This window comes from Callospermophilus lateralis, chromosome 7 (assembly GCF_048772815.1).
Source record: "Callospermophilus lateralis isolate mCalLat2 chromosome 7, mCalLat2.hap1, whole genome shotgun sequence".
NCBI lineage: Eukaryota > Metazoa > Chordata > Mammalia > Rodentia > Sciuridae > Callospermophilus > Callospermophilus lateralis.
The window spans coordinates 136,786,698-136,813,734 of record NC_135311.1 but is presented as its reverse complement, the minus strand read 5'-3'; the positions used below and the strand labels follow the sequence as shown (position 1 = coordinate 136,813,734).

The following is a 27,037-nucleotide window of genomic DNA, read 5'->3' as shown; positions in this document are numbered from 1 at the left end:
GCCCTCCCAAGCGCCTGTAGTGCAGTCTCAGAGAGGGACGGAAAGGCCCAGAACAGTGTTGGCTGCAGAGGCCACCTGGGAGGGTGGGGCCATGTGCCACCTGGAACCCAGCAAGAACAGGTGAGGAGACCTGGAAAGAAGGAGGCTCTGCTGTGAAGCCAAGAGCCCTCTGGTTGCCTGGAAGGAGAAGGGAGCAGCGGGCAGAGAAAGAAGAGGCGGTCTACCGCCAGGGAGAGAGACAAGGGGACTAGAAGTCCAGGTCACGTGGTAGCTGGGAGAAGGGACACACCTACTGGAACCAGGGAGCCCCCCCACCGTTGGTCAGGTCCCTGCCTTGCAAAGTCCTGCTCCTTCCCTCCCAGAAACTCCCCAGCATGGGGGAATGAGCTAAGGGCCTCTCACAGTCTGGTTCCTAGGAGAGGGGATTAAGGATATGGCAGAGCCTCCTTGCCCTCTGGACAGTCCTGCCATCCTAGGTGGGCAGACAAGTCCCGGGGTGTCCTACAGAAAGGAAGATCGTGGGAGCTACCTCTGCTCCATATCAAGAATGGCGATCACTGGGCCCAGGGGCCTGGCACACTCCTATAGTCCCAGCAGCTTGGGAGGCTGAGGCAGGAGGATCGCACATTCAAGGACAGCCAGGGCCATTTAGCAAGACCTGGTTTCAAAATAAAATATAAAAGGGGTTGGGGACGTGGCTGTTAGGAGAGCACTTGTCGAGCATGTGTGAGGCCCGGGTTTCATCCTTAGCAAGGTAAAATAAGAAAAGAAAAAGAGTGGAGGAGGCTCCCCTGCACAGGGCTCACCTGAGCCCTCCCTCCCGTCACCCTAGAGGCTCCCTCTGGATCTTTGGGTATGAAGAATGCAAGGGACATTCTAGAACCCAGGCAGGGCTGTCGGCCTGCATACTCCCTTCCAGACCCTCCTCAAACTGGATTCCCCTGGCCTCTGATAGTAAGCCCAACCTTCAACATGCACCCCCAATTTTAGAAGGTGGCCTCAGACCCATACTGGTGAGGGCATGGGGGGCTCAAGAAGGCTCTAGAATACTGGATGGCAGAATCCTGGCCCTGTCTTGCTAAGATTCCCAAAGAAAGGAAGGAAGGAAGAACCCAAGAGAGGAAGGGGCTGGACACCCATGTCATCGTGCCCCGGTGGGAACCCAGCCCCAGCCCCATGACAGTTCCTGCCGGGTTCAGCTTCAATGGGAAGGGAACGCTCCCATCAAACACAGGCTGGGCAGGGATGCGGGCACTGAGATTAGGAATTTGGAAAACCATCTGAGGAACCCGGCCCTGGGAAGACAGCAACAGGATTTAATACCTTATCCTGGCTGTCTGGTAAACACCCTGAACCGTGCCCGCACTCCGATAGGCAGCTTCGGATCCTCAGGTGTGCCGGCGACCGGGCAGGTAGAGACAGCCGTGGGCAGAGACAGGAAGGGAGGGAATGGGGCTGGGGGAGGGGTGGGGGCGGGGCCGGCCTGGGAGGAGAGGATGGGTGGCAGCCAAGCCAGACAGTCAGTGAGACAGCTGACAGGTGCAGGGAAGTGGGGCAGGAGACGGAAGGTGAGCTGGGGGTTCAGAGCACCCAGGGATGCCGGCACCCCCAGGGCGCAGAGCGAAACGGAGCGCAAAAGACCACAGGGTTCTGGCCTCCCTTTCTTCCAACCGAAGGGGCCACTGGGGAAGTGCTGGGCACCAGATGACAGGCCCCCCAGACCACCCAGGACAAGGCAGCAGAGACAGGACAGCCAAGGAAAGAGGTGCCCAGGGGTCCATTGCCCATGGTAGACCACCGTGGCTCTGACCCCAGCCTCAAAGTTGAGCTAAAAGCTGGCAGGTGCTGTGCCAGGCTGGGCACTCCGGGGGCCACCTGCACCACCAGGCCCAGCAGGGCATCCGCTAATCCTCTTTTCCCATTTCCGTCTGCTCCTTGGGTAATTACAGTTGTGGGCTGAAAGGCACTTGGAGTGGAACCCCCTGCCCGATGCCTCTCTAAATCCCTGGGCACACAGCGGTGCCTCTCCCCCTCTTGGAGAACTGGAAAGCATGCCCAGTGCTAAATGATGGGCCTTCCTCATTTAAATGTCCTCCTCTCTCCCTCCTTTCAGCAACACTCGCCTTGGCCTCCTCCCTCTCTGCCCCTCAGCTACCAGCCCAGAGCCAGGAGGGCCTCCTGGGTGCTCAGAAGTGGAAGAGAGGAGGTTCAAGGCCTGTTTCCTGACCTTGACTCCTGCACACCTAACCTCATGACCCCAAGGAACCCCATCCCCAGCCCCTTGTTCCAGAAGGACCCCAAAGAAGCCTGGCTGGAGAATTTTCCTGCTCTTCCACCAACCACATGGAGTGCTGGGCCTGCTGCCACAGACAGGCCTGACCCTCAGGGGTGACCTCTGACCCGAGTCAACGCAGGCCCCCTCTGCTCCAGATGTGGCTCCCTAGGCCTAGAGGAGCCACAGAAAGAGGCTGGGAGCCTGTGCCCACCTCCTCTGCCCCAGGACCAAGTTCCCTGCAAGCCACCAGCCAAGTCCTAACACCCAAGCTCTCACTCTGCCACCAAGGGCATCCACAGGGTTTGTGCAGCCTGCATCCCCTGGCCTGGCTAGTGTGTCTCCTTAAACACACACAAAACACACCCACCAAGGGAGACAGAACACACTCGAGAAGCCCCACAAGACCTGGGGTTGGAGCTAGGAACCAGCACCCCGGGCTCACTGTTCCCCCCAACCCGGGCAGGCAGCCAGCAAACCCTGGGCGATACAAGCTGCCGACTCCGCCAGACATTAGAACACTTGTTGGGCTCCCTACTCTTTGGAAGCGGGTCCCCTCAATGCATCCCTCTGGGCCATTGCTGCCGATAATTTTTTAGAGATAAACAAACCGGTTTGGATAAAACAAGATCCAACCTGAATTCTTTACCCCAAACTCAAAAGGAACCTCTGCCATCACCCCTTCCCTTCCTTCTCCACCCACATCTTTTGCTGTCTGCTTCCCTGATTCAGACCACTTGGTTTTTCTTTTTTAATTCTGTCATCTGGCCTTTCGGTTCATGGACACCATTGGTCTGGGAACCGGCCATTCTTTTTCGGCTCCATTTTTGAAGGGATGCTGGCTTCCTGAGAAAGAGCCCTGGCCTGGGTCTTTCCCCTGGTTGCTTTTAGGCTCAGGGTCCTTCCTCCAGATTCTGATGGCTTCTCCTCAATCTGCAGCCCCTTTTGATGGATGGGTGTGTCCAGGACAAGTGGCCCACTTGCCCCTGGTGGACACAAGGAGAGAGGTTGCTCGGTTCCCTTGGGGGTTCACCAGGTTAATCAAGGCCCAATGTCAGGACAAGAAGGAGACCAAAGGGCCGAGGGGAGAGATGAAGTCCCAGTGCCTGAGTGTCTCCCCAGTGGCTCCATGTGTGACGTTCCCACCCACGGCCAGTCACTCACGCCTGACACCCTCACCCACTGCACAGTCCCACCCAGCCAGTCCCCTGAGTGGCCTCAGCCTCTCCGTGGAGCCCTCTCTACATTTTGCCCTGAGCCAGTCTGCAACCCCTGCCAGGGTTCCCGCCTCCCAAGTCCCCATCAGTGGGGTCTGCTCAGTCCCTGTAGCTAATTTACACCCGTCAGGGTTTAAAATAGCAGAGGCATAAATGAAAAGTCCAATTTCTTCAAATTTGCATTGTAAAACCATCCTTCAACTTCCTTGAAATAAATTTTACTATTTTATTAGTGCAAACAAAATGGTAATAAAACACTAATACAGCGTCTTGTATCCAGGGGAAGAGCTAAAATTAACATAGAGCGAGCAGTGTTTGCTATTACATTCAATTACCTTTTTACTTGAGATTTACATTCTCATCCCCTTAATCTCCATAGTAGTGGCTTCAAAATCATTCCTCCCAGCCTCTGCCCTTCCGGAGCCCCCACAGCTGGAAGCCAGGCCTCCCACCCAGATGGCGCTCACCCTGGGCATGGAGCCTGCTCCTTTCCACAGCTGCCTCCTGTCATAGGGTACCACTCCTCTTCCCTGCTCGTAATTTTCTCACGTCCCGGCCTCTCGGTACATGGCAAGTTCAAACCAAAGGGCTCTGACCCGAGGCACATGCAGACACACAGTTATCAATAAGCAGGTGCACAGGGCACAGGCCGGGGCCTTCCTGCAGAGGTTCTGCCTGGTACTAGAGAGGGGCGGGAGCTCCTGGGAGCCCTGGGGAACTGGCATCTCTGGTTTGACAGGTTGTGGGAGAGGGTTTGCTGCATGGCACAGCTGGGGACTCTGGATGGTGGCAGAAAGCTCCAGGCGTCCTGAAGTGGGAAGAGATGAGGAACCTCCGGGTCCAGCCCTCCAGCTCCAAGTAGACAAAGCCCAGGTCTTGGGACATGGCTGCTTGTCAGTGGCAGAGGTGGGGCTGGAAACCTCTTGCCTCTCTCTCTGTCCAGGGCTCTTTCCTCAATAGAAAGCAGAGGATCAGTCACCCTGAGCCACAGTCACAAAATCTGATCCCCCAAGAGGGTTTGTTTGCCTACCCTAAGAGTGGAAAAGCCAGGCACAGTGGCACACCTGTAATCGGTGACCTGGGAGGCTGAGGCAGGAGGATCACAAGTTGGAGGCCAGTCTCAGCAACTCAGTGAGACCCTGTCTCAAAATAAAAAAAATAAAAAGGGCTGAGGATGTGGGTCAGTGAGTGAGCACCCCTGGGTTCAACCTCAGTAGCCAAAAGAGAAAGTAGAGGAAGCACAGCTCTGCGCTGGGACCCGGCTGCCTTCACTAGAGCCATGGGGGAGAGGAGCATGTTTCCAAGGAGCCCACAGGCTTGGTCCTGCTTCCAAATGTGTCACAGGCCAGCTGGGGGACGTTGGCTCAGTGGCCTCCCGTCTCCGGGCCTCAGTTTGTCTGTACACCAAGGTCTGTAACCCGTAGCTGTCCTGGTTGAGGGAAGGCCACAGCGACTGAAAAATCATGAGGGAACCATTCCTGAGCCAGGGGGTTGGGATCCTTATCGGGGCCACAGTGTGAGCATCTGAGTCCCGGGGAGCACGCCTCAGCCTCAGGGGCTTCTCCTCCAACCCACAAACCTTTCTCTTCCTGGCCCCACCATTATCGGAGACCCATAGAATCATCTGAGCTAATGTGGTAGGAAGCATGGCCCATGGGCTCAGGCCCAGGCCACCTCCTAGGAACACTCAGTTTGGGGCAGGGGACAGGGTGACACGTGAAATAATTAGATTTGAGGCTCCTCCCAAATTGTACCCATCTGGCTGTCATAACCAGGGAGAAAAGCCAGTCTCAAGGGGCACACAATCCCTCACACGAGCTCAGGTACGACCACCCACACACTCATTTACACACACGCTTCGTCACACACCCACTCCCAGCCCCACCAAGGCCTTCCTGAATCTCAGTCCCAAAAATGTGTTCCAGTGGACACCAGAGGGAAACACTAGTCCGGTCCGATGCAAACCCCTCCTCACCCTGAGCCCCTTGGAATTCTGAGTCCCACTGGCAGAGCGTGGCATCTGGGACTCCAGGAGGTATGGATCCTCTTTAAATCCCACCGGAAGTAAGGGCAAAGGCTGCTGGCAGTTGGGCATTATCGGCCTAAACAGAGACACTAAACCTGCCTCCTGGCTCCCATCCTGGTCACTGGCTCCAGCCCTTTCTGCCTACGTCCCTCCTCATCGCCCCCTTCACTAGATGAGCTCCCCCAAAACAGCTTTCCAGTTGCACCAATAAAAGCAAAGCCCTGGGGGAGGAGGCTGGGGCAACCCCACACATGCAGCTCGGGAGCTGCGCTTGGTTCCAACCGGCCTTCTGCGTGTTTTCTCCTTATTTTTTCCCTCCCCACCCATCAAACAAAAGAAAGTTTGTAGTTGAGGCTCAAACCTCTCTTGGGCCTTGTCCGAGTTCTCCCTTGTTTTTCTTTTCCTTTCTATCTCCCCCCCACCCCGCCTTCCCTGCCTCCCCACCTTGAATAAATAAAGCGCCCAAAGCTGGCACCGGCTGGTAAGGAAAGTACAAACTATCTCATAATTTTATAATTTTTTTTTTCACACACTGGCCTAGGGTTTTGGGCAAAGGACAAAAGCTATTGTTGAACAGCACAACACCGAGTTCTGAGTCACCGATACGCCTCGGCTTCTCGGGATCTCATAGGTCTCTGCGGCTGGCAGAGCCGGTGAGCTCAGCGCCCTGCGGGGGCCGTGGGTGCAGCGCCCTCTCCCGTGCCCCGCCCCCACCCTGCCAGCCTCCCGCTGGGCCGCCTCGTTGGCTTTGTTGGTTTTTAATCATAGGGGGGAATTTAAATAAAATGTTGTGAAATAAAAAAACAAATCACCCTGGTCCCGGCGCCCTCACGCTGTAATTTCCATTTTGGAGGAGCACCTCTGGGCTCTGCCGGGAAGGAGCACTGGTGCTGAGATCCAGCTCCTAAAGGTGCCTTCGCCGCGCTCTGCACTCGGGGAGCATTTTCATCCGCATGATAAACATTTTTCCATGTTTCGAAATCATCTTCGGGATGATTATTTGTATAGGTGACAGTATTTATTCCACTGTGCTACTCCTGGGCTGACACTAGGGAGAGAGAGGAGGAGTCTGCCCTTGAATGGGATCATTTAGCCACAAGACCCAGGCCCAGGGCGGGCTCTGCCCGGGCATCGAGATCACCTTGGCCAAAGGGGACTCACCTGGGTGCATGGGCCTGGAGGAGGGCAGGGGCTCCACCCCAACCTCGCCCATGCCCAGCCGCCCGAACTCGGCTGCCCTCCAGCCCAGAGGGACGAGGTTCCAGCAAGGCCCTCAGCCTCCTGGTGACCTTCACTCCCAACAACCGCGCTTCCTCTCTGTAAAGCACCCTGGCAGCCAAAGGCCCCTGACATCGCCCGCTCTCCATTTTTATATCTGAATATCTCAAAGCACTTAGCGAAGACTTTCATTTTCTCATTACCCCAAGGAGAGGAGGTCATTCGGGGAAATGGTACAAATATTCCCACTTGTCAAAAGCAAGAAGGAAGCAAGTTAGAAGGAAAACTCTACCACCGAACGGAGCCGGGCCAGCCCCACAGAGCGCACAGGGGTCTTGCCTGCCTGTCCGTTCACCCAGGGCTTCTCCAACACACCTCAGGCGCCAAGCCCAGGTTTCCACTGCGCCGAGAATCCATCACTGCCGGGCGGCCTCGGCTCAGGAGACCCTCCCACCTCATCCAGGGTCTCAACCCAACTGCACTCTCCTGCGATCATAATTTATGTAAAATACATGTTATATAAATATACCCAGTCACCAGGCGGGGGGCGGGGGGGACTAGAAGGAAACACACTGAACACTAAACAAGGTCGTATCTCCAGAGTGACGTTACAGGTGAATATTTCTCCCTTTATCAGTTTTCAAATAAACGCTGAAAAATATGATCCCACGATTCCGGAGGAAAGCACGTGACTCGGGCTTGAGTCAGATCAACCGTTCAAACCTGGCCCTCGTGCCCAGCTGGATGAGCAGGCCAGCCACTGCCCCTCTCGGGGCTTATTCCTGCCAGGTCCCAGGCGGGGAAGCACTTCCTGCCTGTGTTCTGCCCTCCGGTCACAACACAGGACTCGACACACAGTCAGCACTTGGGACCTGTCCGTTTCCTTCTTTTAATAAAATGACCATGTACAAGGGCCTCAGCTCGCTTGCTGCCCCTTGGGGACAAAGGCAAGACCCTTCACCCGCACCCAACTCACCTTTGCCTCTCCTCCCCCCAGCCAAGCCCAGAGCACAGACCCTGTGACTCACCTGGAAGGCGAGGAGGGGGCTCAGGGGCCAGAGAACAAGCCCCTTCTCTGCCAGGCCAGGCCCAGGCCAGCCCCCACCCCCACCCCCCCGGGCGGCACTCGGACCTCGTGCAAGCACTCGGAGGACACGCCAGGCGGGTGATTCCTGGGTTTGTGCCTTCCTGGCAGCCGCCCTCCAGGAACAGGTGCCGGGCTGCAAAGGCCACCTGCTGATGGGGGAGGGCAAGGGCCACGCTCCCGTCCTCAGAGGAGAGGCCAAGGAGAACCAAGATGGCGGCCCTGTCCAGGAGTGGCTCTCGCCCTGGGCCAGGCAGTCAGGGCCAGGCTGCCACCGAGTGTCCACGGTGCCCACCCAGGCCTGGGTATCACAAGCCCTTTCCCTGCTTCCTGCAGAGATCTGGCCTGGAGGGGCAGGTGCCTTGCTGGATTGGCAAGTGTGCTTTGGCAGACAGTTGGTGGCCACAGCCGATGGACTGGGACTCTAGCCTGGCTTTGGGGGTCCTGGAGCCCAAGCACAGGGACAGGCCTGAGCCTTCCACCTTGCCACCTCCCTGGTAACAGATGGGGAGGATGGAATCCGGGCAGTGATAGCAACAAGAGTCACCCCTTGTTACCACATGCCAGGCCCATGCCAAGGCCCCTGCCAGCTTTACCTCACTGAATCCTCTCAACCACCCCACACGACAGGCTCTATTATCCGTCCTCTTTGACAAATAAGGGAACCGAGGCTCACAAAAGTCCGTGCTATATCCAAAGTCATACTCCTAAGAACTGAAGGGCTGGGGATTTGAACCTATGGACTTAACCACTATTCTCCCAGCCAGGCTCCTACACAAGCAGACACCACTAGGCCTTTACAGAAAGGGGCCCCTAAGGCGGCATTGCCAGCCACGACAGACACATGCGCCCCCAAGGAGCAGGCTGTATGATCCTGCCGAAATGAGAGCTTCTTGCCTCTTGGCCCCCAAGAATAGGAAAGAGTCCACCGCTGCCCCACCAGGACATGACGGTCAAGCTGCAGAGATGCCACTGTATAAATACGGGGTATGGCTGGGGACATTGAAGGACAAGGGTGACAGTGTCTCCCTCCGGGGGGGGGGTCTTGGGAGTGTTTAAATGGGGAGGCCTACATATGCGGGGGTCTTGGCAATTGCGTGACAGGAGTTATCTATGGGTGTGGATGTGGCGAAAGAAGAATTATGGGGAGAGGGGCAGGGCCCCTGGCATATTCAAGCCCTCAAAATTACCAGCCTTCTTTGCAAGCCAGGGATGATGCCAGCTCAGAATGGCGCACCTTTTCTTTCAAAATTAAAATAGGTCTCCAAGGAGCTGGACATGGTGGCACCCACCTGTAATCCCTGTGACTCAGGAGACTGAGGCAGGAGGATTGCAAGTTTGAGATCAGCCTCAGCAACTTAGTGTGACCTTGTCAGAAAGAAAGGGAAGGAAGGAAGGAAGAAAGAAAGAAAGAAAGGAAGGAAGGAAGGAAGGAAGGAAGGAAGGAAGGAAGGAAGGAAGAAAGGAAAAAGGAAAGAAAGAAAAGGAAAAAAAGGCTGGGGTGTAGCTCAGTGGTAGAGCACCCTGTGTCCATTCCCAGGTATAAAAAAAAAAAAAAAGCCTCTAATGGAGGCTGGACACAGGAAGGGCACTAGACAAGGACCCCACAACATGGGCTACTAGGTCCCCAATTAGCCAGGCAAGAGGTCCTGGACTGGGCAGCAGGTCCCCTGAAAGCCCGTGGAGCCCAGGAGGGTGGGGGCCCTGGGTCACCGGGGCAGACCGTCTCCAATCCTGCTGAGCACAGCACATCGCTCCATTCAGGAGCCCAGAGTGAAATGTACAGCTGGGTCTGGAGTTGATTCAGCCCTTAACTCGTTCGGGATCGCTGGCGGAGCCACCGAGGCGGCAAGGGGCTGGGAGGTGGCAACCTGGGGGAGGGGGCTCGGCCATCCAGGGGAGGGGGACAGGTCGGGACATCACCCCAGCTGCTAATGTTGATGCATACAAAAAAGAAGCCGTGATTCTTTTCTAAAAACCAAAACGGGTGCTGGGAGTTCGGGGAGGGCCGGGCGAGCCTGGCTTTGGTCGGGAGTGGAGCTGGGGGAGCGTGTTTTCTACCCACTGCCAAATTCTCATTTACTGTCAGCTTCAATCCATTCGGAACTCACTGACTCCATTACCTTTTCACGGGGGAAGGAGTCTGCACAATGCAGGGGAGCTCCGCATTAGCACACAGGGCACTGGGCAATGTCCGGGAACAACACACACGTCCCTCTGGGGCCAGTGACCCTCCACCCCCACTCAAAGCACCCTGGCCAGGGCCACATCTGTACTCCCCTATTTTAATACTTTGGATTTTTTTTTTTTTTTCTAACGTGGCTTGGCCAGTGGAGCCGGGTGTGTGCGCGTGAGCGTGTGAAGCAGCGCATGTCTGTGTGTGTGTGAGAGTGTGTGTGTGTGTGTGTGTGTGTGTGTGTGTTTTGGGAGTGACAGGGGATCTAACTCTCCAGAAGCAGCACTTTTTAATTTTCAGGCAGCTCCAAGTCCTCCTTCTGCTCTGAAAAGGAGGGATGGGGAGAAGAAATCCAAAATAGGTTCCCAGGAAGGAGGGGTGTGGGGGGTTCATCTAAACTCATCCTGGAAACTGTTAATAATGAAGAAAATCAGCATTTGGTGGTGGGCGGGGGGGGGCGTGTCCCTCACCCGTGGGCAGTCATAGAAGCTCTTCCATAATCTTAATGAAAATAATATCGACAATTGTGACGATGGTGGTCCTGATGGTGGGATTGTGGTCCGAGTCTACTAAGCGCTTACTGTGTGAGCTCCGTTAGTGACCCCAGGAACCCCAGGGGGCAGGCTCTGCCTCCCATCAGCCCAATCCAGAGGCTCAGAGAGACAAGACCCTTGCCCAAGGTCACCAAGGCCCTAAGCGGGAGAAATGTCTAAAGCCCCATCTAACTCCAGACTGTCCGTGTCGTGTGGCCCTGTCCCCAGAGAGAAAACCTGAGCAGGGACTGAAAGACAAGGTGTCCCACCCCACGGAGGCCTTGGCTCCAGGTGTGGCGCCCTCAGGGACATCTGTGGATGTCCCTGTAGCCCAGCCCCTCACTCCATGTCCATCATGGTCCCTGGGGGGCTCACCCCACCTGGCCGAAAACAAGAGAACCGGCTGCAATGCTGGCAATGTTCTGTCCCCGTGTGCCCAATACAGTGGCACCAGGAGCCACACAGGGGCCGGGGAACAGCCGAACCTATTTTTTAATTCAAGTTAAATTGCCACGTGGATTAGCGACTACTGGATGGGCCGCTACAGACCCCAAACCCACCAGCTCGTCCCTCCTGGCCCAAGAGAAATTTTGAAAATACAGTGAGAGTTGGAAGACAAGGCTCGGCCCACCAGCAAGGCCCCGCCCGGCCCCAGCACGCTGGCCTGCCTCCCTCCCCTCCCTTCCTTCCCGCCTTCCTTCCTTCTTTTCCTCCTTCCTTCCCTCTCTCTTTTCTTTCTTAGCAAAAAGCATCAATTTAATTAGATAAATCCTCCAAGCACGTGGCCGGGAGTTCGTCATGGAAATTAACCTGCCCCCAGATCTCAGATAGTGAAACAAGAACCGGGATGTTTTGGCACAGCGCAGTGAAATGGGAGAGGCCGATGGAGTTTCATACACCTCATCTTCCATAAGTGCCCCTCGCCCCTCCGGTGCCCCCCGCCCCACAGCCCCATGCCCTTGCCTCCTTAGGTCACTGCCTCTTCCCCCAGCTTTCCCTGCCCCCTGCACCCAGGCCCAGGGGCCTCCAGGACAGGCTCATTCAAGTGTAGGTGGGAAACCTTGGATCCAACCACAGCAGGGACTAAGGGGACACTGGTCATGCTCAGCCTGGCCCCACCCTCTGGCTGAGCCTCAAAGTTCACCCAAACCACCTGCGGACCCACCTGAGGCTGAGCCTAAAATGGCCAGGTAATTGTCATAGCCTCCCTGTGGTCCTACTGTGTGCAGCTCACTGGGCAGAGTGCAGTGCAGACTGTGAAACGATGCTCAAGGTTGAAACCCAGCAGACCCGACGTTAGCGACGGATACTGTTCTCTCACTGAATCCTCACAGCCACTCCACAGGGTACAAATTCCATTTTACAGACAGGGAAACAAAGGATTAGAGGATTAATCTGCCCAAGAGGGAGAAACACTCCCTTCAGCTCAGCCTGGCTCCAAATCCCTTGCTCTCAGCCCTCTGCCAGGCACAGTCTCCACCACAAAGAACCCTCACATCCAGGACCCTGGGATCACCTGACCCAGAGTTAGGTGCACACAGGCGGAGACCACAGGCACCCTGAGCCAATTCCCAGGGTCTGTCCCCCACCTCTTCCCATCCCAAGCCTCCTGTTCCAAACACCTCCCATGACGGATCTGCTCACCCTACAGAGCTCCAGGAACGTCCACTCAGGCCACAATGAGAAAGAGAAGCAAATGGCCACAGCCCCAGTTTGGGACCGATACAGTTTACCTTCTCATTCCCTCCTGACCCATCATTCTCAAAGTCCAGGAGGCCCCCAAGGCAGCCAGAAAAGTAAAGCACAAAATTTAGAATTTTCAACCAATATGACACTGCCCCACACCTAATAGAGTCCTAGTCCCCAGATATATAGACAGCAAGCTCTTCCCACTTTACAGATGAGAGAAACTGAGGCACGGGCTACTTAAGCAACCAATGCTAGAACATAAGACTTTGATTCCCAGCTCAGTGGCTCTAGAATGTATAATGTGCATACAGCAATTCTTGAACCCCTGTTTTCCAAAACAGCCAAGTGCACCCCATAGGCTAAAACAGCTAAGTGTCCCCCATATCCTGGATGGGATCCTCCAATCTGTCTAAAAGGCAACCCCCAACCCAGCCCCACACTCCCGATGACAAGAGAGCCAACCCATAACCTGATATGAAAACGTAATGGCAGCCCCAGGCGCCGTGTCCAGGCCATGGCTTTCTGGAATGGAATTCACAGGGGTCCCCTTTGAGACTGGTACCATATTACATAAAACCAGCTCGTCTGACATCGGGACACCGTGCACTTGACAACATGACCATGATAAATTCTTCATTACGTTTAATTACTTCCAAAGGACTTTCACGGCTATGAGCCCAGCTGACAGCCAGGACAGCCCTATGAGGGCAGTAGGGTCACAGGCCGTTTGACAACAGAACAAACTAAGACCCAGAGAGATCAAGTGACTTGCCCAGGGCCACACAGTGATTCACCAGAGCTAGAACCAGAACAGGGTGCCCCGATGCCTCGCCTAGCCCGCCACGGTTCATGAGACCCTGAGTGGGCACAGGCACGTGGAGCCTGGCAGGGGAGTGGGCAGCCGAACCTTAGCAGAGCCCTGGACCACCCCTGGCTTGCCCCATCCACCCCAGTCCCTGCCAGAGATGCAGGCACTTGACCCACAGTCTCCCCAAGGATCAGATTTCCCTGAAATTCCCAAAGGAGCCCCAGGACTAGTGGGCCCGGAAATGGCCCTCGGATAGTGAGTTGCACAGCTGAGCTCCCCGGGGCGAGGGGGGCAGGCGGAGCTGGAGACGCTGGCACAGCCCCCGTGGGTACTCTGCCAGCAATTAGTGCTAGGGAAGGGTGCCAGCCCGGCAGAGCGCATTCCCCCACCCCTTCTTCTCATTTACACACGCGCATGATCACACACACACACACACACACACACACACACACACACACACACAGAGGCTCACCCACCCAGAGCCCAGCAGCGGAGGCAGTTCAGCTTCCTTTCGGTAAATCTCGTCAGCAAGGCGCACGCAGGGCATGCAATTTGGCCATTACTGCTCTTATACCAGAGCAAAGCAGAATCCACCCGCCATTAACCCGTCCCGCTCCCTCTGGGCTCCACACCAGCTCAGTCACCAGCCTTCACCTCCGACTCCCACACACCCTCTGCAAGCTCCCCAGAAGTTGCTTTCCAAAAGAAATACAGCGTTGAAATTTTTTGTTGTTGTTGTTTCAACTCTGGTAAGTCAAATCTGAATTGTGCTGTCCTTCATGCCCCCCTCTCTATGGTTGGAACATGACCTTGGCTAACACCCTTCCTCGAACATCCGAGGAATCCTAGCGGAGGTAAGCCAGAGGAGGGGACCGCTGCCTTGGACCTGGCCTGGGGCATCTGCCCGAGCAGGTGTGGTTCTACAGAGGGTGACCTGCAGGCTGGCTCCTGCCTCATCTATGGGCCCCTAGGTGACACCTGATGCACTCTCCTCTCCCAGGACTGAGGCAGGCCAGTGGAAGTGGTGGTGTGGACAGGTTTTGCCTCCTCTTTCCTGCTGCCCCATCCCACAGAACTGGAAGGAAGCCCACCAGGGCAAGGGACCCTGGAGGGTCCTTAGGCTGGGCTTATAAGATCTGTGAAACCCCTCAAAGTATAAGCAATATTTATGCTTATGAGATTTTTTTTATTAAGAAGATTCTCAAAGGGGGCACATAAACTAAGAAGGGGAAGTGCACAGCTCAGAGACCCTCTCAAGCACTCAGCAGTGCCTCATGCCCAGGTGGCCAAGGATGGAGCAGGCAGAGACCGGGCTGGACTCGCTTCATCTTGCCTGCAAGTGTCCCTGGACAGCTGTCTTGCCCCCGGGAGCTGCCCCCCGGCCTCACCCTCACTTTGCCTGAGAGCTGGTTGCGGGAGGGCCAGCCTGGGATCTGGGCCATGCGCTGGGCAGGGCTGCCAGCCCAGCGAGCAGAGCAAATGCACAGCGGAGCCCACCCGCGGGGAGGGGAGGGAAGCCAGCGGCCGCTGGGCCGCTCGCTGCCTTGGAGAACCGAGCAGATCCTCTAAGCCACCTAGTGTCCAGAGCTGAGCTCTAGCTGCTGCTCTGGCCCTCTGGCTTTCCAGAGCGGCCACTGCGGGGTGGGGGCGGGATCCCTAGGGGACAGTAAGGTGGGGGCCTAGAGCAGGACAAGGCTCCTCCATCCCATTCTGGGCCTTCTTCAAAAGTCTGAGGCCTGGAGGTTGGGGACATGATGCCTAGGAGGAATGAAAGGCCCCCAAACACCAGTCCATACCCCACACACAGGCAGGACTGGTCCCTGCACCCCTCCTCCTGACCCTCAGCAAATCACCCCATCCTGGAGATGCTCGTGTGTGTCAGCTCAAACAACCTATCCCACCTGAGGCATCTCGGGGTCCCCCCACCCCAGCCTCTAGGCCTCCTGCAGGGCCTCCAAGCCCTGGGCCTCCACACCCCGAGGCCCTGTGAGCCCTACCTCCCACCCCTCCTTTGCTCTCTCTTTTCTCTGTGTCCTCAACACTCCTCTCACCTTGAGAAGTGTTAGGATTACCCAGCATTTACACTCAATGCTCTTCTTTATTCCTTAAGACTTATTAAGAATGATAATGAGTTCCGAAGGAGCTCTGCTGTCCCTGCCTCTCTCTCTCTCTCTCTCTCTCTCTCTCTCTTCTCTATCCTTCTCTCTCTCTCTCCTTACCACCCCCCACCCCGCTCTCTTTCTCTACGTGTCCGTTCCACCAAAGACACACAGGACAAATCCAGACCGAAAGGGAGAGAAAATTTCCAACAACATGGAACAAGGGCACTTGAGGATTTATATTCAGTAAATCCATCTGTCTTCTGCCCTCTTCCTACTTGTCCTCACTTTTTGTGATTAAACAAACAAACCAAAAAAGCCATCAGCTCCCCCTTCCCTCCTCACAGTGCAGGACACCCCTCACTCTATGGGACTCGGGACAGGGAGCAGCAGAAGGGCCCGGCTTGCCTGCCAAACCCCGTCCACGAGCAGCTCTTCAATGGCTGATTAATTTTTGCAGAATTTATGACAAGCTTCATCTTCCCCCCCTAAAGCTGTGGCCGCAGGACCACAGCAACTTAAGTTGGTGAACTTGATGGGGGACGAGATGGGGGCCTCCCCCTCCCTGGCAGCTCGTTGCCGCTGGAACCACAGCAGCCGGGTGACAGATGGAAGACATGCAGATGCCACCGCCCAGACAGGAGACAGACCCGCTCCCAGAAGAGCGTGGCACCAGAGGGGAGATCGCGGAGCAGCCTGAGCCACACAGCCCTTCTGACTGTTCGGGGCTTTTAAATTTGAAAATAAGGAGGCCAGGGACAGTGAACAGAGAGGCAACCGCCCTGGCAAGGACGCCGAGGCTTTGCGCCCAACAAACCACACTACGCATCCCGGGCAGAGGGACTGGCCTTATCGGTCTGCCGGGCTGCCCTTCAGAGAAAGGGAAGAACAGATCCTAATGAAATTACGGTTTTTAAAATGTCTATAAATTAAATCTATCTCCCTCTCTCTGTGACTCTCCCCCCAGCTCCCTCCTCTGCCCGGCTTGCTGGTTCTCCTCTCCTCCGTTCTCCCTGCTCGCGTCTGTTCTTCTGATATAGACATCAAGAGGTTACGGGCTCAATTACAGCCCTGCTGGAGTCTCAGCATCAGACTTGCCTGGCCTCCTCTGCTCCTCTCCAGAAACCAGATACCAAATAAATCTCTCTTCTTGATATTTTGACTGTTGATGGCAAAAGCCTAAAGATTCATTCTGTCAACTCGCAGTCTTTTTTGCACTTAGTTCAGATGGGAGGAAAATATTCTTTTGAATTGTGTCTGAGGACAACGTGATGCTTTGCTATCTGGCTCTCCCCTTTTCGAAGGACACACACAAAACCTTGGCTATATGTGAAACGCTTAAAAGTGGGGGGAGGATCACATGAGTGTGCTTGATGTGTGTCCAGGGGGGAGGGCAGAAGGCGGCTGAGCATGCTAGCGGAAACATCTAGCAAATTCCTAAAGTTAAAGGGTGACATCATAAGGCTTCTGGTAGCAAAAGTCCATCTGAAAAGCACAGGACATAAAAAGTGGTTTCTTTAAAAAAAAAAAAAAAAACAAAACACATGGCCTCTACTTTCCCTGGCACTGTCACTATGTAGGTACAGAAGACCAATAGGCTGCCTATCTAATCTGACATCCCCAAAGGGGCCTCCCACCAGAAAAAGGAAAAAGTTAAAAAAAAAAATCCAAGCAGAGTCGATCATCATAGCTGTTGATTCTCAAGAAGGAGAAAACGCTTCAAGTTGGAGGTTTGAAAGGGAAAAAATAAAATAAAAATAAAAACCCCACCAGGATTCTGGAAATATTAACCAGAGGGAATCCCAAAAGCTACGCCTCCAGGAAAAAGCACTTCAGACAAAGGCAGCAGAAAGCTGAAGAAGGTGAGTCGGAAAGGAAAACTTTGTCTTTCCAATGAACTAGACTGGGAAAAAAGAAGGCGCCGGGCGACACAGACTACCAACTCGTTCATTCTGTCCAGTAAACAATTTAATTAAATTCTGCCAAATACAGGAGAAATAATCATTTTGGAGTGCTTCCCCCAAACTCAAAAGCAAATTCCTGCAGGTTCCTCCCCGCCATGCCACCACCTCCCTGCCTCCACTCTGAGCGACCTGCAGACCTGCAGTGGACAGCCAGCCCAGGCGGACCGCACTGCTCAGGGCTGCCAGATGACAACTCTGAGGTCTGAAAGCTGACACTCAGCTCTCAGAAGAAATGGGGGGAAATAAGCTTGTTGACTTCTTGCTTAAAGTATTTTCTTGTTCTTAACTCATGTTCTTATGTCACTGGGCTAAAAAGGAGAGAGTCAGAGAGAGAGAGAGAGAGAAGGTGAGAGAGACAGAGAGAAAGAGAGGAAAAGGGAGAGAGAGGGAGAGAAGAGAAGAGATATGACTTTCCTTGAATGATCTGTTTAACCTAAGCCAGAGGAAAAAAAAGAAAGTCATTAATTACTTATGTGAGCTATTGCTTCAGAAAGACAATAAACCTGCCCGGTCGCCATGGATATGACATATTTGCTCTGAAAACAACACAATAATTAGCAAAGGGGAAAGATACAAGGAGAATATGCAAACTCCTGAGTTTAAAGCCACAGTGCTCTTTTTACTCCTAAGCCCCTGCTCTGTTTGCAATCCAAATCAAACAAAAATTTAAAATATAGCAAAGAGGGAAATAATAGGAATGACTCCTCTCTCCTCTGAGCTGAAAGGCAACCACCATTCCACCCCCCCCTCCAAAATAAGATAATATAAAAGAGAAGCAGGAGGGTTGAAGGGTGTGGGGGGGTCAAATATTGCCCATGTTTTATTTCCTATAACAGGGGTGGAGTCTTGGGGGGGTGTGGTTTTTTTTTTTTTTTTTTTAAGTGTACTCTCATTTAGTATTGAACCTTCTGGTCGGATATAAATTTATTTGTGAAAGCCAAATGCCCTGTATGGCTCACCCCTCCCCAACGTAATGGAAATGTGAAATGGGGGGGGGTCTAGTTGAAGAAGCAAAGCTGTCTATTCAGAGAACACCAGCTCTGTACAGGGACAGCCACTCCCCCTACCTCCAAGAAAATGGAACCTGGGCCTTACTTTAATATTAAAAATGCATTAAATGGTTTTACCTACAACTTAGTCCCGGAGGATCATTAGGAAATGCAATCGCTTTGTATCATATCTGTCAGCATGATAAATATCTGAGCCAGAGTAGGTTCGCAATTTTTCAGTGTCAAAAACCACGATAATTTTTTTCTGCTTTAGTTTCTTCATTCACTGTATTTCCCCCCCCCAAAAAAAATTCACCAAAGTCACAAGTCTACAGAAAAAATACCTGAGCAGAGAAGAGGACAGAAAAAGGAAAAGTTGATACACTCTGACATACCAGACAGAGGTTACTGGTATTCTCTTAAAAAGCAAGGAAAATAGGACTTTTAAATATTTGTATATTTTCAAAAAAAAATAAATAAATTAAAGCACTCCATTAACTTTGAGTAAAAACTGCTTTCCCCCTCTTCCCAGAGGCTAATTTTCCAAAAACAGATGGTCAGGATCTAAAAGAGAAGCAAGTATACCTCAACCCCCACAGGCAGAGAAATCTAACTTTGAACTTCTTTTTAAATTAAAGTGGGGGGGGGCTAGATAAACTATTAATAAGTCTGAAAAATGAACTGAGTTTTGTTTTTCTTATTCAAAAAATCCTTTAAACACAAGGAGAGCAGATATAAATGGGGAGGTTCATATTTAACTGACTTTTCTATTTTTTTAAACAATAGTTGTTTTTTTTTTTTAAAGATTGGACTCTTTGATCTTGAAAGAATTTTGCTCTTCTATGATGGGGGGAAAGGGGTGGTGGTGAAATGATCTGTTTTAAATGATGATGCAACTTAGGGATCAAAGCCTTCTCTTTCTGCTAGCCATAATAAGCTGTACTTGCCACAAAGCGTGAGTCTCCCGGGCTCCTCTCCTTCGTCAGAAGGAAGTAAAATGTGCCGAGACTCAGAGCAAGACTCAGCAAGGTGCAAAGTCTAAAAAACAAAACAAAACAAAAAAGGGCAAGGGGGAAAAAGAGGGAGGCACTGCCCCTTTAAACGTTTTAGTGCATATGGAGTTTGATTTCTGAAAGAGATCAGTTTAACATCTCCATAGAAACCAGCAACAGATTATCATCAACAGAATAAATAACTAGTCTAATAAATTAAACAGGAGGCATAAGATCGCTGGAAACCTGATTACTGAAGTTCAACAATATTCCCCATAAACTCTCGTTAACCGCCTCTAAGGTGGCTAACAAGATGCGGGGGGGGGGGGGGGGTCATCTCTCCAATTCGCTGTGTTCCTGGGAGAGAGACTGTAGCCGCGGCCGGGAAGGGAGAAGTTCTCTACAGAGTCAAGAGCTCCAGAAAGGGGCAAACTGTAAAAGTCAAAAGTTTGGCAACTGGGAAAGCGGCTGGGGACCGGGGGAGTTGGTGCGGGTCGCGGGAGATGGCGCGGGTCGCGACGACCGCCCCGGACGCACCGCCTCTCAGCCACCAGGGCGCAAACCCGGCGCTTTGCGCTCAAGCGCCGAATGGCCCAGCGCCCCCTCCGGGCACGTGGAGCGCAGCCCGGGCGCAGCCCCCGGGGACCAACTACCCCCCCACCAAGCCCGGCGCAGCTGCTCCTGCTCAGCCGGGACAGCTCTCTTTAGGACGGCGGTGTGTGTGTGTGTGTGTGTGTGTGTGTGTGTGTGTACGCGCGCGCGCGCGCGCGTGTCATGGGGGGGGGGGCAATGTTACCCGGCGGTCTGTTTTCCAGTCCCCTCGCACGCTCTGCCCGTGCGCCTGTACTCGCTTAGAGGCGTCCTAAATTTACCAACTTTGGCCAACAACTACCCGATCTTTCTCCCCCACCCGCACCCACGTCTGCGAGTGTACAGTGTGTGGGCGCACAACCACACACACTGAGGGCCGTTTCCCCAGACTCCGCTGGAGCACCGACGCAGACCTCCGCCAGTCTCCCAGATCCAACGGAGTTTGGGGGAGCTCCGGCTCAAAGGAGAAGTATTACTGCTGCTTCCTTGGTGGATAAATTTTACGCACAGGCACACGTACGGGACCCGCACCTTCCCAGCTTGATGGGAAGGAGGTCCACGCCGCACCCAGGCCCGCTTCCCAAGCTGAGCCTGTGTCAGGAAAAACTTATGCGGAGGGAGAAGCGGCCCCCAGCCTCCCTCCGCACTCCACTCCTCCCCCAACTCGGGATCCGGGTCTGGGATGACTTGGAAGAATCTGCGCCCACCCCCAAGAGAAAAATCTATTATTATGATCTTAATCTACGCCCCCAAAGTGTCCCTCCCGCTGTGATTGACGGCGCATACACCTGTTCCCCTCGCGGAGGAGCTTCCAAAGCTGGGGACAGATATTCGCCCAACCGCTCCGCAGCCGCCAGCGCCCGCCGTCCGCCCGCCCGCGCCGGCAGCCCCCGCCCGCGGCCCCAGCGCGCCCCTGCCGGCACCTTGCAACCCCAGAGGCCGCCCCCTCCCCTCCTAGGCCCGACTCGGCGGCCCTGTAGCTCCGGGCCGCGCTGGCTTCGCAAAGAGAGAGAAAGAACAGAAAGCAAAACTTCCTGGCGGCCGACGGTCATCAGCTGCACATTCTGCAAATGCCACCGAGTAAAAATAAACCGGCCGCCGCTCCGCCCGGCCGGCTCACCCCGAGCGCACGACTCGGCCCCCTGCCCCGGCAGCTACAGGACTATCTGTCTGACCCAATCCCCCATTCCCGCGCACCCCTTGCAGCCCCGCTCCCCAACACTATTCCGCCAGCCACCATGCGCTCCTTTGCCAAGAAGCCAGAACCCAAAAGACGGGGTGGTCCAACCATTTCCCCTTTAGTGTCCCCTGAGCCCAAACAAGCTACTCTTCTCTCTGTCCTCCACCAGGTGCCTATTTCAGCCCTGTGCTCTCGGATTCAGGGTTCTTCCTCCCCAAATGCTAAGCCCCCAGATCACCCTCTGCCCACCTTGGAGCACAGACCCTTCCAGACCCTCTCCCACCGCTGCAGAAGCCCCCGGGATCGCATCGCTCCACCCGCCAGCTGGCCTGCCAGGCCAGCGTCCCACGTTCCCGGGCGCAACTTCTCTCCCCGCGCACACAACAGCCGCCGCAACTCCCCGGAACTTTTTCCCAGACCCAGGCGGGCTTCGGCCAACAGCCCAGCGGCTTTGATTCGGTGCTTTGACTCTCTGTGTCCGTGCCCAGCGTTGCCAGCCTGCGCCCGGGGAGGCTGGGGGGTGGGGGAGAGAGCGAGAAGCGCCACTTGCCGCGCCTGAAGCAGCGCACTTGAGATAAACTTCCCTGGCAAAGAGGAAAAAGGGGGCGCCGCTCCCCCCATCCAACAAACCTCTTGCCTTGGTTTTCTCATCCCGGGCACCCCTTGGCACCCTGAGCCTAAGCGAACACTGCCTACCTCTGCCGGAAGCACACACACCCGGTGTCGGGGTACAAGAGCCGGCTGAAGGGGATCCCCACCTGCCCCTTCCCCTGGGCAAAGTCTTGCAAAGTCACCCCAGCGCCCCTCACCCCTGCCTCCTTCTCTGCCCTGGAGAGCACACGACCCCCTTGTCGCTGGGGGTTGGGGTGCGTAGGGAAAGGAATGATCACCCAGTACTGGCGAACACCTGCCCCCCCCCCGGGAGCCCACAGCGCAGGGGGCGCCCCCACCCTATTTGCAAAGTCGTGCACTCGAACCTGGCACCTCCCCCTCTTCTCCCCTACCCCGCCGCCCCCTCAGTTGGAGTAAGTGACCCCCAGGAGCAGCAGCCCTCCCCTCCCCAGGAGCCGCGCGCCGGGCATTCCCCTGGCCACAGCGGGCGACGCGCCACCCCATGCTGGGGTGCCAGTCCTCCGTGCCCCCTGCCTCCGCACGGCCGGAGTTGGGTGGCAGCCGCCGCTCGCAAGCTGGCTGGCTCTCTCGCTCGCTCGCTCGCTCGCTCGCCCGCTCCCGGCTGCAAGCGGCAGCCCCGGGGGTGGGGGGCTGCACCCGGGCAGGGGGCGAAGCGGGGAGGCGCCCCGAGAGGCCCGCGGAGCTGGGGAACAGGGGAGCTCGCAGCGGAGGGAGCGCCGACTCTCTTACCTGCACTTGGGGCGGCTTTGGGTGACTTTCCAAGTCCGGGGGAAAAATGTGTGTGTGTTTGGGATGGAGCGCCGCGGGCGCGCATGCGCTGCCCAAAGTTGCCGGATCCCGGATTTTTCGCTCCCAGTCTCCGCTCTCGCCCGCTGTGATTATGGAATTCTCCGCGGCCGAGCGGGCGAGTGGGTGGCATGCAAAACCCGGGCCGGATCGCGGGGCCGGGTTCCGCTCCACCCTCACACCCCCAGACCTTCCCCTCCCGGATTCTTCCCACCCACCGCCCCGGCTGGGCTCGGCGTGTGCGCAGCGAGACGCGGCCTGCAGAGCAGCTTCTGAGCGCGCCGCTCCCTTTTGCGGCTCCCAAAGGTTTCCACACCCCGCTACTGAGTGGAGTTGAGGTTGGGGCAGAAGAGAGAAAGGATGGGGGTGCTTTACTTTTCATCTGTTCCGAACCCCCGAGAGACCCCGAGCTTGGTTCCCACTTTTCCACTTGGTTCTTTGCAAGTGAAAATATTAGAATTGTCGAAACCAAAGGAACGCAGTGTTCTCACTGTTGGATGTCCTCTTTGCACTTATTCTTTGGAAGGGGGTTTTCGTTCGATCTCTTGTGCAAGAAGTAAATCCTACGTGAGTAAGAAAGGCTGTGCAGAATGAACCTTACACGGGGAGGGGCAGATAATGAACATTAAGACGAATAATATTGCAGAGAGTGAAAGGACCCAAAGAAAATAAAACAAGGCAGTAGAGCAGTGTCTCTGGAGAACTACCTCCCAAACCCAGTTCTCAGAGAGCCTCTTTGGGGGTTACTGTAATACTCCACCAAAGGAAAACCCACTCCTCCTCACGCCCACCCTTCCCACCTCCCAGTTGGCTTGAATTGGCCACACTGAGTTGAGCTTAGGGGTCAGCATCTGTCGAAACCCTGGTCCTGCCTTTCCCAGCCAGGCCACCCGATCCCAGGACTGCGATACTCAGGGTACCTATTTCCCTTCTGCACAAAGCCAGGATGAAAATAATGTGAGACCTTCAGAAAGGGAGAGAACACCTGGATGATGAGATCAAGAAGAAATTGACCATGATAGTAAACTAAATAGATGAATGATCAGCTGAATAAATGAATAAAAATTCAAAGTATGGCCCACAGCTTAGAGATGTGTTCGACACCATGCATTAGACTAAGAGGAAATGCCACAGGCTGGTAAAACATTGTCGTGGGCTGGGAGACTTGGGGGCCTATTCTGCAAGGCTCCAGCCAAGCTCTCAGCACTAGAAGTGACCCCACAGCCTTGCATAATGGTCCACGACAGACATCTGCTGGGATGTGTTCCATGCCCTGCCTTAAGCTGGCAGTTAATTGGTCCAGCGGCAAATGGACAGAGCGTTGGACTCTCTGGCCCTCTGGCCCTGAAGTGGCAGGACTTGCCCTATCCCCTAATGAAGCCTGCACATTTGGGCATGGAGGCAATCAGGCTCCTTGGGTATGCAGTGTCAGCCGCTGACTTCAGAGGGGCTAGGAAAGAAACCAGCTCAAAAAACCTAGCTCCTAACTTCCTGGAATAGGTCTGGGGATCGGTGCAGAATTTGTTCATACAGGAAGGCCAGAATTAGGGTTTAGACACCTGTCAAGTCCGTCCTCATCCCCACAATTAACAGAAAGCAGCAACACATCAATGATGAGCAGACCCATGGACTACAGGCCTACTTCTCTCCATTCCTACCCCCCACCATCAAAGGCATCCTTAGTCCCCAGGGGCTGGGTGCTGCTCCCTCATCTATAAGACCCTTGTACTCAGTGATGGCAGAACACAGCCCCAGAGAGTCCGAACCCAATCCTGCCATTCCTCAAGAGAAACTGAGAGGTGCCAAAGTTGGTCTTCTAACTTTTGGCTCGCAGCTCACTCCATTCCCGGGGCAGTGTCTAGAAGCAGTGAACAGCTTGGGATTTGGGGTCAGCCCCCAGCCACTGACCAACAGGGTGACCTTGAGTAAGGCATTTGACCCCTGCATGCCTCAGTTGTCTCAACAATAAAATGGGGATAATAATAGTACCTACTGCCTGTGATTGAGAAGCTAAAATGAGTTAATGCAGGAAAAGGGCTCAGGCCAAGACACTGATCAATAAGTGCTAGTAATTGTCATTGCTCCTGGGGACGTCGAGTGCTCCCTCTACTTCTCATTTTTTCCTGTCCTCTCTGAGTTCCTTCTTTTCCGTTTTTTTTTTTTCCTCCCCCTCCAGCAACCGTCCTTCATGCCTTCAATCATCTGACCAGTGTCTGCTGCGTCCCAGTGAAGGGCGGGCTCTACCAGTGGTGGAGACAAAGCTGAGCCAGACAGGACCCTGCCTGGGAGAGCTGGTCCCAGACTTGGCTAGCTTCTCCAGGATTGTCCCCCTTTCTCTCTCAGGCTCCCCCTTTTCTACTGCTGTAAGCCCCCCCACAACTCTTTTCCACCCTCCCTGCAGTACCACCGAGTTATGTCTCACCACCAAACTTTCCTTAAACTACTTAACTTTTTCCTCCATTTTTTGGGTCAGATGCTTCCCAACCCCCTCTCCCCCAGGAGTCTTTCAGCCTTTTCTGGGAGACCCTCACCTCTGGGGAGTGGAAACAGCACCGAGCTGGAGGAGCAAAGTGAAAAATGAAGTCTCCTCTGCCTCCCGACTCAGAACAGAGTACAAGGAAGCAGAGGCTTGGAGAGGCCTCTGGCCTCCGTCCCTTCTTGCACCTCCACTGCTTGGTTCTTCCCCCCCAGCCCCCGAGGGGACTGAGACCACATGCTCTTTCTCTTTATTTTCTACAGTTTAGTATTTCCTGAGCTCCCCCTAAAACCAAATCCCAACTCTTAATGGTCAGCAGGTCCTCCAACATGTGGCCACAGCATGCTCTGGGCCTCACCTCCCTCCACCCTTCCCCTTGCTCACGTTGCTCCAGACACACTGGCTTCTTCTATCTTGGAAACACCAAGCTTATCCCCACCTCAGGGCCTTTGCACTTGCTGTGCCTCTGTTTAGGAAGCCCTTTTGGCAGCCTTCTCACTTCCAGTGGAACTCCATTGATGGTTCCTCTCTCCCCTCCTCAGGAGGGCTTGTTTTTGTTTATTTATTTATTTTTTTCTTTTGGCAGTACTGGAGATCAACTCAGAGCTTCTCAATGCCAGACAACTGCTCTACAAACTGAGCTACATCCCCAGCCCATTTTATTTTTTACTTTAAGACAGGTTCTTGTTAAGTTGCCCAGGCTGGCCTTGAATTGTGCTCCTCCTGATCCTCCTGCCTCCGCCTCCTGAGCGCCTGGTAGTAGACAGTGTCCGTCTCCCTGAAGGAGCTCCCAGTCTTTCTCTCTCCCTTTATCCTGATCACTTGTCTAACAGGGGTTTCAGTCATCAGTTCCCATGTCCCCTCTCCAGCTGCCCCTCCTAGAACGGAAGCGGCCTACAGAGAGGTGTCCTCACACCTCCAACAGTGCCTGGCACGTCACAGGCCCTCCCTGTATGAACTGGGCACTGAGGCAAGATAAGTCCCTGCCCTCCAGAGTGCCTGGGCTCTAGGGGGAGAATGACCAGAAAGAGCCTAAGACAAAGTTTTGGGGACCCCTGGACTTGGTAGAACCCGGGCATTGCCAGGTAGCTGCAGTGGCCCTGCCAGGGTTTTTGCTCCCTGGCATTTGGCTGGAGTTTATGGTGGGGAAATAGGTGGCTCTGTAGAACTGTAGCCCAGCAGAGGAGGCTGCACAGGTGGGAGAGAAGGTGACAGTCATGGACTCATCCGGGTCCTTAAAGTGGGCTGCCTGTACTAAGTCTCTAGAGAAGACCCCCGTGCGCAGCCACCCTCCCCCCATATATATATATATACCACTCTGAACGCAGTTTCTGTGCCTTCATCCCAGAAGCTCAGGAGCCAAGCACCACACCCAGCACCCAGGAGCCTCTCCATAATTGACTGGAACAAAGAAATTTAAGTCTGTTTCAGTTGGTGTCAGTGGGAAAGGCTCCAAAGTAATCACAGTTCAGCTTCCTGGTGACAGGTTTTTTTTTTTTTTTTTGGTTTCTAGTTCTCTCTGGCGATGGTAAGCAAAACCTGATCGTACATCAATCGCCAATATTTATTGAACGGTCCTGCTGCACCAGGCACCAGGCTAAATATTTGCATCATCCCATTAGCCTCACATAACAACGGATGATGTGGTGAACAATGAGGAACATACCCATGACACAGATGAGGACACTGAGGCCGGCAGTCTGACTCCCCCAGGGCCAGCTGCTTGGGCAGGGAGGTGACAAAATTCTCACTTCCCAACTTATGTCATTGCAGAGAGCGTTTTTACCTCCACTGCATTCTCACGAGTGAGTAAGCCTGGGGCTGGAGATGCAGCTCAGGGGTAGAGCACTGGCTTACCATCCCCAGCCTGGAGAGAGAGCCGGAAATGAAACCTAAATGTGAGTCCCGTGGGGAGAGGAGGAGGGGGAAGCAGAACAAATCTGTCCTTTAACTGTAAATCTCATTTCAATCTCGTAAAAGACAAATGGAACCAAAGAAATCACAGGGCAAAGCCTCAGATCTTATACACAGTGAACACTCTGGACAAAGGAAGGCTGTTTTCGAATTTAGAAATGGCCAACAGGGAGCTCACTCCCCTCTTGCCTTCAGTGGGGTCTGTGCTTGGGGAGTTGGCTGTGCCTAGCGTGGTGCTGGTATCACAGTAGGTGCTCAATGCATGCTTAGTGACTGAGTAATTAAACAAGTGCCGGAGAAAAGTGATTATGGTGATTACTGGGCAAGTTGTAATTAAAAAAAAAAATAGCTGAGTTCATTCATTTTACTTACAAATGTCTCTCTGGGGAG

At 54.4% G+C, this 27,037-nt stretch overlaps 1 protein-coding gene across 4 annotated transcripts in view; it reads right to left on the bottom strand.

The window, feature by feature from the left end:
* Positions 1 to 22,304, bottom strand: part of Casz1 (castor zinc finger 1) — a 143,003-nt gene extending 120,699 nt beyond the window's left edge. For 2 of the 4 annotated variants that reach the window (XM_076861316.2, XM_076861312.2), the window contains exon 1: positions 22,201 to 22,304. The gene's annotated coding sequence lies outside the window, so the exon portion shown is untranslated. Of the gene's footprint in view, positions 1 to 6,327; positions 6,374 to 11,691; positions 11,756 to 22,200 lie in introns of those variants that run through there. The other 2 variants (XM_076861315.2, XM_076861313.2) reach the window with 2 other exon arrangements.
* Positions 22,305 to 27,037: the final 4,733 nt, after the last annotated feature.